Source organism: Symphalangus syndactylus, chromosome 10 (assembly GCF_028878055.3).
Source record: "Symphalangus syndactylus isolate Jambi chromosome 10, NHGRI_mSymSyn1-v2.1_pri, whole genome shotgun sequence".
Lineage (NCBI taxonomy): Eukaryota > Metazoa > Chordata > Mammalia > Primates > Hylobatidae > Symphalangus > Symphalangus syndactylus.
In genome coordinates, this window is record NC_072432.2 from 121,876,038 (window position 1) to 121,891,615 (window position 15,578).

General features: G+C 38.1%; 1 protein-coding gene across 23 annotated transcripts in view; it reads left to right on the forward strand.

Annotated features, from left to right (window-relative positions):
- Positions 1–15,578, forward strand: part of HMBOX1 (homeobox containing 1) — a 188,864-nt gene that overhangs the window by 35,132 nt on the left and 138,154 nt on the right. Inside the window, exons 2-3 of one of the 23 annotated variants that reach the window (XM_063610870.1) lie at positions 369–459; positions 702–824. The exons of 21 other annotated variants lie outside the window; for them this stretch is intronic. The gene's annotated coding sequence lies outside the window, so the exon portion shown is untranslated. The remainder of the gene's footprint in view (positions 1–368; positions 460–701; positions 825–15,578) is intronic. One more of the 23 variants, XM_063610873.1, reaches the window with a different exon arrangement.

Genomic DNA, 15,578 nt, shown 5'->3' on the forward strand with positions numbered 1-15,578 from the left:
TGTCTGTTTAAACCCTTTGCCCATTTTTTAATTAGGCTGTTTTTTTGTTGTTGTTGCTAAGTTTAGTAGTTCTTAATATATTTTGGATAATCTCATCTCAGATATACATGATTTGCAAATATATTTTCCGATTATGTAGGTTATTTTTTGTCTCATTAGACAAAAGAGTGGCCTTTGGACATAAGTTTTTTTTTTTGAGACGGAGTCTTGCTCTGTCACCCAGGCTGGAGTGCAGTGGCACGATCTCGGCTCACTGCAAGCTCTGCCTCCCAGGTTCACACCATTCTCCTGCCTCAGCCTCCCGAGTAGCTGGGACTACAGGTGCCCACCACCACGCCTGGCTAATTTTTTTTTTGTATTTTTAGTAGAGATGGGGTTTCACCATGTTAGCCAGGATGGTCTCAATCTCCTGACCTCGTGATCCGCCTGCCTCGGCCTCCCAAAGTGCTGGGATTACAGGTATGAGCCACCATGCCCGGCCCTGCACATAAGTTTTTAATTTTGATGAAATACCATTTACCTAATTTTTTTTGTTGTTGTTGTTACCTGTGCTTTTGGTGTCTTGCCCAAGAAATCCTTGCTAAATCTGATGTCATAAAGATTTTCCCCTGTTGTAAGAATTTTATAATTTGAATTCTTATGTTTAGGTATTTGATCCGTTTTGAGGTGATTCTTGTATATGGTATTCTTTTCTTTTTGAGACGGAGTTTCGCTCTTGTTGCCCACGCTGGAGTGCAATGGTGTAATCTCGGCTCACCACAACCTCCGCCTCCTGGGTTCAAGTGATTCTCCTGCCTCACCTTCCTGAGTAGCTGGGATTACAGGTATGTGTCACCATGCCCGGCTAATTTTGTATTTTTAGTAGAGACAGGGTTTCTCCATGTTGGTCAGGCTGGTCTTGAACTCCCAACCTCAGGTGATCCACCCGCCTTGGCCTCCCAAAATGCTGGGATTACAGGCATCAGCCACCGCGCCCAGCCTCTTTTATTTTTTTTTTTTTAATAGTTGAAGAAAGTGAAGTTCAGTGAAGTTATAGATTACATATAAGAGCAGAACCTGTTATCTTTCCTATTAGTTATTTTTCTTTTTTACTAGGAGTTGATAAACTATGGCCTAAAGCCAAATTGGATTCACCATCTGTTTTTGTTCAGTCATAACCTAAGAATGATGTTAAATTTTTAATTAAAAAATTAAAAGAATAATATTGTGTGACATGTGAAAATTATATCGTTCAAATCTCATTGTCCACAAATCAGGTTTTAGTAGAACACAGGCGTACACATTTTGTTGGTGTATTGTGTGTGGTTCAGAGTGCATGGGGGTGTTTTGTACCAGTGACTAAGAACTTAGCTCCTGAATAAGAATACTTTAAAGGAAGAATAACCCAAGGTTTGCATCTGATCAGCCTGGTTGCAGAGAAAACTGTTCTGTTTTTTTTCTTCAGGGTGTTCTTTAGTTCTAGTTTTGTTCTTTTTAAATGGCAGCCATATATTGTTTAATCCTTTCTTTTGTTTATTGGCAAATACTATATTCATTATTGTTTGCTCTCAGTTATGTGGTGGTAATGGGGAAAATGTTTTGAAAGCACATAGAGTTCTATAGTTGAAAATAAGATGTGTTGTTTTTAGTAAAGCACTACAGGTAAACCACCTTGACCCTGTCAGCAATACAGACTCAGCCTTGAGGTTTTGACCCTGGCAGTGAAAAAAAAATCTCTCTCATTATTTTACAAGTATTCATCTATTCCATTTCTTCCTCATTATGTTGCTTCTTTTGTGTCTTTTTAATGAGAGACTTTTATTTCAAGAAATCTTTTTATTTGATCCTTATACAGGCTTTTTTATATTTTAAAAATAATGTATTAAAAATAATATAAAAGTAGCTAATGACTTTTCTCTCTCAGCTGTTATTTTTGGTGACCTTGAATCTACTACTTTTAGACACTTGTGATAAATGAAAGATTAGAAACAGTTAAAACCTGGTGTCTTGATGGTTAAATGATGTTTATTTACTCAAAGCATAAACACTTCATCAGCTTCAGGTTTTTTTTTAATAATGATTTCTTAGAGTAAAATGAACTTGGGCCAGGTGCGGTGGCTTATGCATGTAATCCTAGCATTTTGGGAGTGCAAGGAAGGCAGATGGCTTGAGCCCAGGAGATTGAGACCAGACTGGGCAACATGGCAAAACCCCATCTATACCAAAAAAAAAAGCAAAAACTAGCTGGGCATGGTGGCATATGCCTGTAGTCCCAGCTACGCAGGAGACTGAGGCTTACCTGAGCCCGGGAGTTTGAGGCTGCAGTGTGACTTTATTAGAGATAAACATATATGTATTTATTCATGGGAGATATATATATGTATATATACACACACACATATATATTTTAGATACATAAAATATAAATATTCATTTAGAAGTAGATGGACTAGATGTATTAAATATCTTTGTAATGTTCAAATTTTACCTTTGAGTTTGAGAGAATACCTCTGCCAGAAAAAACTGAATGCTTCTAACAACCTCATGACTTATTCCAGATCTAGCTAAGAGGCATAGTTAACTTTAATCTGTAATTGACTGGAGTAAACTTTATAAAGTAGAGCTTTTTAAATTTTTTTATTTTTTGAGACGAGGTCTTTATCTGTCCCCCAGGCAAGGGTGCAGTATCGCCCAAGCTGGAGAGCAGTGGCGCAATCATGGTTAACCTCAAACTCCTGGGCTCAAGTGACCCTCCTGCCTCAGCTTCCTAAGTAGCTAGGACTACAAGTGTACACCACCATGCCTAGCTAATTTAAAAAAACTTTTTGTAGAGATGGGGTCATTCTTCTGGCCTCAATGGATTCTCCCACCTTGGCCTCTTAAAGTGCTGGGATTACAGGTGTGAGCCACCACACTTGGCCTGTAAAATAAGGTTTTAGTACTATGAACTCAATAGTCTGTTTTAAGTTTTTCCATAGCAATTTTTGTGGGGCAGAGAGTTTTTAATCACATGACCCATTAAAAAAATATGAAATTGTTGGATGATTACCAGAGGCTGGAAAGAATAGTAGGGGGTTAGGGAAGAAGTAGGGATGGTTAATGGGTACTAAAAAATAGAAAGAATGAATAAGACCTAGTATTTGCTAGCACAACAGGATAGCTATAGTAAAAAATAACTTATTTGTACATTTTAAAATAAGAGTATAATCAGATTGCTTGAAATACAAAGGATAAAATGCTTGAGGGGATGGATACCCCATTTATGCTGATGTGATTATTATGCATTGCATGCCTGTATCAAAATATCTCTTGTAACCCATAAATGTATATACCTACTGTGTATCCACAAAAATTAAAAAGAAAAATATATATTTTAAAATAATAAACTTGTCACTTGTAGTCCATTTGTGTTACTATAAAGGGATATCTGAAGCTGGGTAATTTATAAAGAAGAGAGGTTTATTTGGTTCATGGTTCTGCAGGCTATACAAGAAGCGTGACACCAGCATCTGCATCTGGTGAGGGTGTCAGGCTACTTCCACTCATGGTGGAAGGCAAAAGCTAGCCTGAGTGCAGAGATCACATGGCAGGGTAGGAGGAGGAGGAGGAAAAAGAGAAGGAAGAGAGGGAGGTGCTCAGAGTGAGAACTCACTCCCTTGAGAATAACACCAAGCCATTCATGAAGAATCTGCCCCCACAACCCAGACACCTTCCACTAGGCCCCATCACCAACAGTGAGGATCAGATTTCAACATGAGACTTGGTAGGTACAAACAAACCATTGTAACCACTGGAACAACTTCTATAAAGAACTACTACTCATTTTGGGAGGCCAAGGTGGGCAGATCACCTGAGGTTGAGAATTTTGTTGCATGGGCAACAAAAGCAAAACTCCGTCTCAAAAAAAGAAAAAAAAAAAAAAACCAGGCGTGGTGGCTCACGCCTGTAATCCCAGCACTTTGAGAGGCTGAGGCGGATGGATCACAAGGTCAAGAGATCGAGACCCATCCTGGCCAACATGGTGAAACCCTGTCTCTTCTAAAAATACAAAAATTAGCAGGGCGTGGTGGCGTGCACCTGTAGTCCCAGCTACTTGGGAGGCTGAGGCAGGAGAATCACTTGAACCTGGGAGGTGGAGGTTGCAGTGAGCCAAGATCACACCACTGCACTCCAGCCTGGCGACAGATCAAGACTCTGTCTCAAAAAAAAAAAAAAAAAAAAAAAAAAAAGGAACTACTACTACTACCATAAACAACTGTTCTAAAAAAAGATGCAGGGTGTTATGCATACCAGTTTGCCCTAGTATGGGAAGTCAATGAAAACTTCCCAAGAAAATACCTCTTGAGCTAAGATCTGAAGGATGAATAGAAGTTAACTAGTCTAAGAGAGAAGAGAAAACCAATCAAAGCAGAAGCCCAGTAATTAGTTGGAATTTGACAAGTATAAGGATCAGCTGGTATGATTAGAGTCAAGAAATCTGAGAGGTCTATTGGGAATGCAAATTGTTACATATATGTACAATTGTTATGGAGAGCAGTATGGAAATTCCTCAAAAAATTACAAACAGAATGACTATATAAGATCCAGCAATCCCACTTGTGGATATATATCCAGAGGAAATAAAGTCACTATCCATGCACTCTCAAGTTCATTTCAGAATTATTCACAATAGCCAAGATATGGAAACAATCTAAGTTCTGTCCAGATAAATAAAGAAAATGTAGAGTGTGTATGACACACATATGCACAATGCAAAATTGTTCATTAGAAAACAAGGAATATTGTTGCATCAAAGAGAAAATAGGGATAACTTTCTATTTGTGGCAACATGGATGGACCTGGAGGACGTTATGCTAAGTGGAATAAACCAGGCACAGAAAGACAAATTCCACTTGATCTCACTTGTATGTAGAATCTTTGGAAGTTGAACTCATAGAAATAGAATAGAAGGGAAAGTTGAACTCATAGAAATAGAATAGAAGGGTAATTACCAAAGGTAGGTTGCAGGGGGAGAAATGGGGATGTATTGGTCAAAGAGTGCAAACTTTTGGTTATAAGATGAATACGTTCTGGAGACTTAATGTACATCATGGTAACTACGTGATGTGAGGTGATGGATATGTTAATTAGCTTGATTGTGGTAATCATTTTACAATATATACATATATCAAAACATCACATTGCATGCCTCAAATACATATAATTTCTATTTGTCTCTTATGCCCCAATAAAGTTTTGGGGAAATAAATCTGAGAGGCGTGGTACAAAATGAATATGAAAGGGTGGAATGGGGTCAGATTACCCATGGCCTTTTGTATCAAGTTTTAAGGAAATTGATCTTCATCGTAAGAGCAATGAAAGCATATGAAGTGTTTTAAGCAAGTTGAAGGGTATGTTTGGAAAATCTCATTCTTGTTGGCTCTGTAAAGAATGATTGTGAGAAGGGAAGTGAGAAGGCAAGTTGAATAAAGACTGATCAAATAAAGGTGATGGTAGCCTGCATTTGGGTAGTACTGGTGGCAATGGTGATGGCTATTGATGGAGACAGATGACAAATGCCAGAAATATTTAGGATGTTAAATTGACAGGACTTTGAATTGGATATGGGGAAGAATGAGAGCGTGTAAAATACTAAGAATAGCTTCAAGGTCTAGCTTTTACAGTGTTCTTGGAGGTTATTTCTCTTTGTTGAACTAGGATGGTTGTTATTGTTTATTGTATTTGTTTGGGATAGAGAGATGGCAAAGGCATTTATGCATTCCCTTTGGACCTGCTTGAGTTTGATGAGCTGTTGAATATGCATGTCTGGAGCTCAGAGGAAATTTCCGAGTTGGAGAAATAAATTTGTGAGGCCCACTCTTGACTATTTTAAAGTGAAGCACTGCTATCCCCTGCCACCCACACTCTTGATCCTTTTTACTGTACCTCTGTGTACAATTCAGTAGCATTTAGTGTGTTCACAATGTTGAATAGCCATTGCCTCTAATTCCAGAACGTTTCTAACACCCCGTCCCCCGCCACCCCCCCGCCAACGGATACTCCGTAATCATAAGTCACTCCTCATTCCTGCCTCCTACATCAGTAGTCTTTTTGAGAAAGAAGGGCACTGGGCCTAATGTCAGGGAAACATATTTCTCTTGGTTAGGGTGATGGTGGGCATAGAAGACTATCTTTGGAATGAGTGATAGAGGTTCTAGAAACTGGATGTGCTGCTGTTGCTTCAAACTCATATGTCTGAACCAGACTCTTTACTACTAAAAACAGCTCCTCCCCATCTGGACTTAAATATTTCTCTCAATTCTGCCATCCTTCTCCTAGTAACTGAGGTCTAAGACCTGGTAGCCTTTTTATCTCCTTCCCCAGTTATCACTATAGCCTTACAAATTTCTTCCTTTCTGTTCCCACTGCTGTCACTTTAACCTGGGTCCTTTTTAGCTTATTGTTGAACTATCATAACTAGTCTCCCTGCCTCTAGTTTCTTTATCCTCTGATGATGGAGTATTCCATCTTAGACATGTAGATACTGCTGCTAGATATTTACGACCTGATATTCAAGGCCCTCTACAATCTACCCTTTCTTGTGCTGCTGTTTTGGTAGTCAAATAACGTAAGTGAAGTATTATGCAAATATCACTATGGTTATTAGGCTTTGTCTTTTTCCCTCACTGTTACCTTTCCCAGCCCCAGATTTAAATCAAACCAGTCTAATCAATATCCTTAAGCATACTTTGTGTTTTTTTCTTTCTCAGCATCTTTGTTATAGCAATTCCACTTCCCTGGAATTCCCTCCCTCCCTTCTTTCCTCCTATATCCTTTTTGAAATCTTCCTTTTTGAAATCAGAGTCTCAGTGATCATTCACTTCTTTGAATCAGTTGTAACATATGTTTTTTATACCATGTGTTATTTAGCCTGTGCATCCTTAAATTATTGTTTGATTTGTGTTAACTATATTTGTCTTATCTCAACATTTAGGTTGTGAAACTTTTGATGGTAGGGAACATGTCACCTAGCACCTAGCTGTGTATTCTGAATATAAATGATTGGTAAATGATCTATGATTATATGACATGGTACTGAGAGAGTCATCAGAAATCATTTTGGGAATGATTTGTCTGCACTTTCTCCTCAACTCTCTTTGTTGTTGTTGTTGTTGTTTTGTTGTTATCATGTTGACTTTTGGCATGAAATGTTAACTAAAAAAGTGATTTTTTGCATTAAACTTAATAGTAATTTTTACATCTCATTTCAGGTGAGGAGATTTAAAAATCTAGCTAGATTATTTTTCAACACCTAATATATATTTCACTTGATTGAAAAATAACAAATGTAGAAAGTTATATAGTGACAGTTTAGATTGTGTTTTCAGTTCTTCTATGAAGACAATTATAGTCTAAACTTTGTCCATGGAAACACTAGTTTTGCTTCCTGTGCTCATGCGTAGTCCTGGTCTGTAGCATGAAGTGTGGGGGTTGTACTAGAGACGACCATATTTAGTTAAGTGTGACAACTTACTAGATAATCTAATACTTGTACCTTTCAAAATACTTAGTTTTCCATTAATAGGGAGCTTGATCTTTCTCATCCCCTTTCTCAATGGGATGGAGTGAAAGTCCAAAACTAATACCTTATCTTGGTCGTTGTTGTTGTTTTCTGAGACAGGATCTTGCTGTGCCACTCAGGCTGGTGTGCAGTGTTACAATCACAGCTCACTGCAGCCTCTACCTCCCAGGCCCAAGTGATCCTCCCACCTCAGCCTCCCAAGTAGCTGGGACCACAGGAGTGTACCACCATGCCCAGCTTATTTTTTCATTTTTGTAGAGATGGGATCTCCCTATGTTGCCCAAGCCAGTCTTGAACTCCTGGACTCAAGTGATCCTCCTGCCATGGCCTCCCAAAGTGCTGGGATTACAGGCATGAGCTACTGCACCCAGCCAATACCGTATCTTTACATAATGTAATTACTAGGAAAACAAACAGCTTTTATGTGCCAGGCACTGTGTAAGATCCTGGGATAGAATGGTGAATGAGCCTGAAACAATCTCTACTTTGATAGGGTTGGGAGGACATATATAATAAATAATTTTAGATAGTAGTAAGTGCTAGAAGCATATAAGTCAGGGTTATGATAGTATTTTAAACTTAGGGGCTCAAGAAAGGTCTCTTTGATGTGACATTTAAACTAGTACCTGAGTAATAAGGAGGAATCAAATGTGAAAAGAATATTTTAGGCAGAATGAACAGTTAAAATATCTAAAAGGAGGAATGGGGTTGGGGTATTCAAGGATCAGAAAGAAGGCAACTGTGCCTAGGGAATGGTGAGTGAAGGGCAGATGCCAAATCTTATAAGGCAGTATAGATCATGAGATGGAATTTAAATTTTATCCTATATACAGTAGGAAGCCAATTGCAAGATTTTAAGTGGGAGTATGACATTTGAGTTATGGTTGAAGGGTGATTCTGACTACCATTGAGAATGGCTTGTAAATTCTGCTTTCTAAAGAGAGGGATTAGTAGACACTGATAGTCAGTGTAAAGCTAGTGAATAAATTATAGGAAGCCCTTATTTAAGTTTTTCTGCCTCATACTCATCTTTTTTTTCTTTTTACTTTCGTGGTTTTAAAAAAGTAGGGTTAGCAGTATTTCAGTCGACTTTAATCTTCCATATGTTTTCCCCTTATTATCAAACCTTCAAGAACAAAACCTTTTCATCTATTTTTTTTTTTATCAGTACTTAGTAGTTTATTTGTAGACTGACCAACCACTTCAAAACTACATGACTTAAAACAAGAAATTTACTATTTCTCATGATTTTGAAGGTTGGTTGGGTTGTTATTCTGTTGATTTTGTCTGTGCTTACTCAGGAGCTGCATTTAGGCAGAGGTGTGGCTGGGCTAGAAGGTGCAAAATGGCCTTAACTACATGTCTAACTATTGCTTGGAGTGCCTTCATTCTCCCCGATGATGGAGATCTGGTATTAAATCAGAGAACCAAGGCAGTTTCCAATAAACTAGATCATTTTCTTTACATGGTGATCTCTGTGTAGCTCTCCAAGAAAGTGAAAAGCAGAAGATAGCAGAAGCGCAAATTTATAGTCAAAAGTCATATAACCTCATTTTTGTCACATTCTGTTTATAAAAGCAGGTCCAAGTCCAGTCAGATCCTGTACTCTTTTTTTTGATGGAAAGAAGGGCAAAGTCATATTGTAAAGAAGCAGTTATGAGATTTATGTAAATAATCTATCATGGTCTACCCTCTAGCCACTGCAATTCATATTTCTCCCACATGCAAACACTCATCCTCTCCCTAAATACCAAAAAACCATACCTGTTTGCAACCACACTGTCCAAGTCCATGATCTCTTGATCTACATCAGGTCCCTATGTGAATAAGGCTTCTCAAGTTCAGTTCCTCCAGTATGGCAACTCTAGATTCAGAGACCTGTAAACTAAATAGACTGCCAAATAAGTGATCTGAGCTTACAGCTTAAGAAACTAGATAAAAATGAGCAAATTAAACCCACAGTAAACAGGGAAATAAATACAAGAACATTAATCAATAAAATAGAAAAGCAACAAAATCAGTGAACCTCCCAAAGCTGGGTGCTTTGAAATCAAGATCAATAAAATTGATATACCTCTAGGTAGACTGATCTAGAAAAAAAGAAGAGGCACAAGTTACCAATATCTGGAATGAAAGTGATGATATTACTACAGAATCTACAAACGTTGAAAGAATAATAAGAGAATATTATGAGCAACTTTATTCCTGTAAATTTGACAACTTTGATAAATGGTCAAATTTCTTGATGGACACAAATTATCAAAGCTCACTCAAGAAGAAATAATCTGAAAACCCCTATGAAAGTCTATAGTGCACTTTAATATGTTTTTTAAAGAAATTGGACTTATAGATAAAACCTTCCCTGCAAAGAAAACTGCATGGCTTAATGGTGAATTAATTAATGTTCTTCCAAATATTTAAGGAAGAAATAATGAATGCCAATTTCATATAAACTCTTTCGAAAACAGAAGAGAAAGGTAACACTTCTCAACTCATGAGGCCAGCATTACTAGAATTCTAAGACAAAGACATTACAGGAAATCTGTAGGCCAGTGTCCCTTAAAAACATATGCAGAAATCCTTAACAAATATTAGAAAATGATAACATAAATTGAATCCAGCAGTATAAAAATAAAAGTTTAATACCTGATGACTAAAAGGTTTGTATATCAAAAAATGTAACAGTGCTTTAACAATCTAAAATCAATATGATTCACCATATTAACAGCCTCAAGTAGAAAAACTGATCAGTTCAATAGATGCAGAAAGACATCATTCATAAAGTAAAAGCAAACCAAAACTTAACAAACTAGGCATAGAAAAGAACTTTCTTTTTTTTTAATTTTTATTTTATTTTATTTTTATTATTATACTTTAGGTTTTAGGGTACATGTGCACAATGTGCAGGTTTGTTACATATATATCCATGTGTCATGTTGTTTTGCTGCACCCATTAACTCGTCATTTAGCATTAGGTATATCTCCTAATGCTGTCCCTCCCCCCTCCACCCACCCCACAACAGTCCCCGGAGTGTGATGTTCTCCTTCCTGTGTCCATGAGTTCTCATTGTTCAATTCCCACCTATGAGTGAGAACATGCGGTGTTTGATATTTTGTCCTTGCGATCGTTTACTGAATAATGTTTTCCAGTTTCATCCATGTCCCTACAAAGGACATGAACTCATCCTTTTTTATGGCTGCATAGTATTCCATGGTGTACATGTGCCACATTTTCTTTTTTTTTTTTTTTAAATTTTATTATTATTATACTTTAAGTTTTAGGGTACAGGTGCACAATGTGCAGGTTTGTTACATATGTATACATGTGCCATGTTGGTGTGCTGCACCCATTAACTCGTCATTTAACATTAGGTATATCTCCTAATGCTATCCCTCCCCACTCCCCCCACCCCACAACAGGCCCTGGTGTGTGATGTTCCCCTTCCTGTGTCCATGTGTTCTCATTGTTCAATTCCCACCTATGAGTGAGAACATGTGGTGTTTGGTTTTTTGTCCTTGCGATAGTTTGCTGAAAATGATGGTTTCCAGTTTCATCCATGTCCCTACAAAGGACATGAACTCATCAATTTTTATGGCTGCATAGTATTCCATGGTGCATATGTGCCACATTTTCTTTTTTTTTTGTTGTTTTTTTTTGTTTGTTTGTTTTGTTTTTGTTTTTTTTTGTTTTTTTTTGTTTTTTTTTTTATTATTATACTTTAGGGTTTTAGGGTACATGTGCACAATGTGCAGGTTTGTTATGTATGTATCCATGTGCCATGTTGATTTCCTGCACCCATTAACTCGTCATTTAGCATTAGGTGTATCTCCTAATGCTGTCCCTCCCCCCTCCCCCCACCCCACAACAGTCCCCGGAGCGTGATGTTCCCCTTCCTGTGTCCATGAGTTCTCATTGCAACCTACTCATCTGACAAAGGGCTAATATCCAGAATCTACAATGAACTCAAACAAACTTACAAGAAAAAAACAAACAACCCCATCAAAAAGTGGGCAGAGGACATGAAAAGACACTTCTCAAAAGAAGACATTTATGCAGCCAAAAAACACATGAAGAAATGCTCTTCATCACTGGCCATCAGAGAAATGCAAATCAAAACCACAGTGAGATACCATCTCACACCAGTTAGAATGGCCATCATTAAAAAATCAGGAAACAACAGGTGCTGGATAGGATGTGGAGAAATAGGAACACTTTTACACTGTTGGTGGGACTGTAAACTAGTTCAACCATTGTGGAAGTCAGTGTGGCGATTCCTCAGGGATCTAGAACTAGAAATACCATTTGACCCAGCCATCCCATTACTGGGTATATACCCAAAGGACTATAAATCATGCTGCTGTAAAGACACATGCACACGTATGTTTATTGCGGCACTATTCACAATAGCAAAGAGTTGGAACCAACCCAAATGTCCAACAACGATAGACTGGATTAAGAAAATGTGGCACATATACACCATGGAATACTATGCAGCCATAAAAAATGATGAGTTTGTGTCCTTTGTAGGGACATGGATGAAACTGGAAAACATCATTCTCAGTAAACTATCGCAAGGACAAAAAACCAAACACCGCATGTTCTCACTCATAGGTGGGAATTGAACAATGAGAACTCATGGACACAGGAAGGGGAACGCCACATTTTCTTAATCCAGTCTATCGTTGTGGGACATTTGGGTTGGTTCCAAGTCTTTGCTATTGTGAATAGTGCCGCAATAAACATATGTGTGCATGTGTCTTTATAGCAGCATGATTTATAGTCCTTTGGGTATATACCCAGTAATGGGATGGCTGGGTCAAATGGTATTTCTAGTTCTAGATCCCTGAGGAATCGCCACACTGACTTCTACAGTGGTTGAACTAGTTTACAGTCCCACCAACAGTGTAAAAGTGTTCCTATTTCTCCACATCCTCTCCAGCACCTGTTGTTTCCTGACTTTTTAATGATGGCCATTCTAACTGGTGTGAGATGGTATCTCACTGTGGTTTTGATTTGCATTTCTCTGATGGCCAGTGATGATGAGCATTTCTTCATGTGTTTTTTGGCTGCATAAATGTCTTCTTTTGAGAAGTGTCTGTTCATGTCCTTTGCCCACTTTTTGATGGGGTTGTTTGTTTTTTTCTTGTAAATTTGTTTGAGTTCATTGTAGATTCTGGATATTAGCCCTTTGTCAGATGAGTAGGTTGCAAAAATTTTCTCCCATTCTGTGGGTTGTCTGTTCACTCTGATGGTAGTTTCTTTTGCTGTGCAGAAGCTCTTTAGTTTAATTAGATCCCATTTGTCAATTTTGGCTTTTGTTGCCATTGCTTTTGGTGTTTTAGACATGAAGTCCTTGCCCACGCCTATGTCCTGAATGGTATTGCCTAGGTTTTCTTCTAGGGTTTTTAAAGTTTTAGGTCTAACATTTAAGTCTGTAATCCATCTTGAATTAATTTTTGTATAAGGTGTAAGGAAGGGATCCAGTTGCAGCTTTCTACATGTGGCTAGCCAGTTTTCCCAGCACCATTTATTAAATAGGGAATCCTTTCCCCATTTCTTGTTTTTGTCAGGTTTGTCAAAGATCAGATAGTTGTAGATATGTGGCATTATTTCTGAGGGCTCTGTTCTGTTCCATTGATCAATGTCTCTGTTGTGGTACCAGTACCAGGCTGTTTTGGTTACTCTAGCCTTGTAGTATAGTTTGAAGTCAGGTAGCATGATGCCTCCAGCTTTGTTCTTTTGGCTTAGGATTGACTTGGCGATGCGGGCTCTTTTTTGGTTCCATACGAACTTTAAAGTAGTTTTTTCCAATTCTGTGAAGAAAGTCATTGGTAGCTTGATGGGGATGGCATTGAATCTATAAATTACCTTGGGCAGTATGGCCATTTTCACGATATTGATTCTTCCAACCCATGAGCATGGAATGTTCTTCCATTTGTTTGTATCCTCTTTGATTTCATTGAGCAGTGGTTTGTAGTTCTCCTTGAAGAGGTCCTTCACATCCCTTGTAAGTTGGATTCCTAGGGATTTTATTCTCTTTGAAGCAATTGTGAATGGGAGTTCACTCATGATTTGGCTCTCTGTTTGTCTGTGATTGGTGTGCAAGAATGCTTGTGATTTTTGTACATTGATTTTGTATCCTGAGACTTTGCTGAAGTTGCTAATCAGCTTAAGGAGATTTTGGGCTGAGATGATGGAGTTTTCTAGATATACAATCATGTCATCTGCAAACAGGGACAATTTGACTTCCTCTTTTCCTGATTGAATACCCTTTATTTCCTTCTCCTGCCTAATTGTCCTGACCAGAACTTCCAGCACTATGTTGAATAGGAGTGGTGAGAGAGGGCATTCCTGTCTTGTGCCAGTTTTCAAAGGGAATGCTTCCAGTTTTTGCCCATTCAGTATGATGTTGGCTGTGGGTTTGTCATAGATAGCTCTTATTATTTTGAGATACATCCCATCAATACCTAATTTATTGAGAGTTTTTAGTATGAAGTGTTGTTGAATTTTGTCAAAGGCCTTTTCTGCATCTATTGAGATAATCATGTGGTTTTTGTCTTTGGTTCTGTTTATATGCTGGATTACATTTATTGATTTGCGTATGTCGAACCAGCCTTGCATCCCAGGGATGAAGCCCACTTGATTATGGTGGATAAGCTTTTTGATGTGCTGCTGGATTCGGTTTGCCAGTATTTTATTGAGGATTTTTGCATCAATGTTCATCAAGGATATTGGTCTGAAATTCTCTTTTTTGGTTATGTCTCTGCCAGGCTTTGGTATCAGGACAATGCTGGCCTCATCAAATGTGTTAGGGAGGATTCCCTCTTTTTCTATCGATTGGAATAGTTTCAGAAGGAATGGTACCAGTTCCTCCTTGTACCTCTGGTAGAATTCGGCTGTGAATCCATCAGGTCCGGGACTCTTTTTGGTTGGTAAGCTATTGATTATTGCCACAATTTCAGAGCCTGTTATTGGTCTATTCAGAGATTCAGCTTCTTCCTGGTTTAGTCTTGGGAGGGTGTATGTGTCGAGGAATTTATCCATTTCTTCTACATTTTCTAGTTTATTTGCATAGAGGTGTTCGTAGTATTCTCTGATGGTAGATTGTATTTCTGTGGGATTGGTGGTGATATCCCCTTTTTCATTTTTTATTGCATCTATTTGATTCTTCTCTCTTTTCTTCTTTATTAGTCTTGCTAGCGGTCTATCAATTTTGTTGATCTTTTCAAAAAACCAGCTCCTGGATTCATTAATTTTTTGAAGGGTTTTTTGTGTCTCTATTTCCTTCAGTTCTGCTCTGATTTTAGTTATTTCTAGCCTTCTGCTAGCTTTTGAATGTGTTTGCTCTTGCTTTTCTAGTTCTTTTAATTGTGATGTTAGGGTGTCAATTTTGGATCTTTCCTGCTTTCTCTTGTGGGCATTTAGTGCTATAAATTTCCCTCTACACACTGCTTTGAATGTGTCCCAGAGATTCTGGTATGTTGTGTCTTTGTTCTCGTTGGTTTCAAAGAACATCTTTATTTCTGCCTTCATTTCCTTATGTACCCTATAGTCATTCAGGAGCAGGTTGTTCAGTTTCCATGTAGTTGAGCGGTTTTGAGTGAGTTTCTTAATCCTGAATTCTCGTTTGATTGCACTGTGGTCTGAGAGACAGTTTGTTATAATTTCTGTTGTTTTACATTTGCTGAGGAGAGCTTTACTTCCAACTATGTGGTCAATTTTGGAATAGGTGTGGTGTGGTGCTGAAAAAAATGTATATTCTGTTGAGTTGGGGTGGAGAGTTCTGTAGATGTCTATTAGGTCCACTTTGTGCAGAGCTGAGTTCAATTCCTGAATATCCTTGTTAACTTTCTGTCTCGTTGATCTGTCTAATGTTGAGAGTGGGGTGTTAAAATCTCCCATTATTATTGTGTGGGAGTTTAAGTCCCTTTGTAGGTCACTCAGACTTGCTTTATGAATCTGGGTGCTCCTGTGTTGGGTGCATATATATTTAGGATAGTTAGCTCTTCTTGTTGAATTGATCTCTTTACCATTATG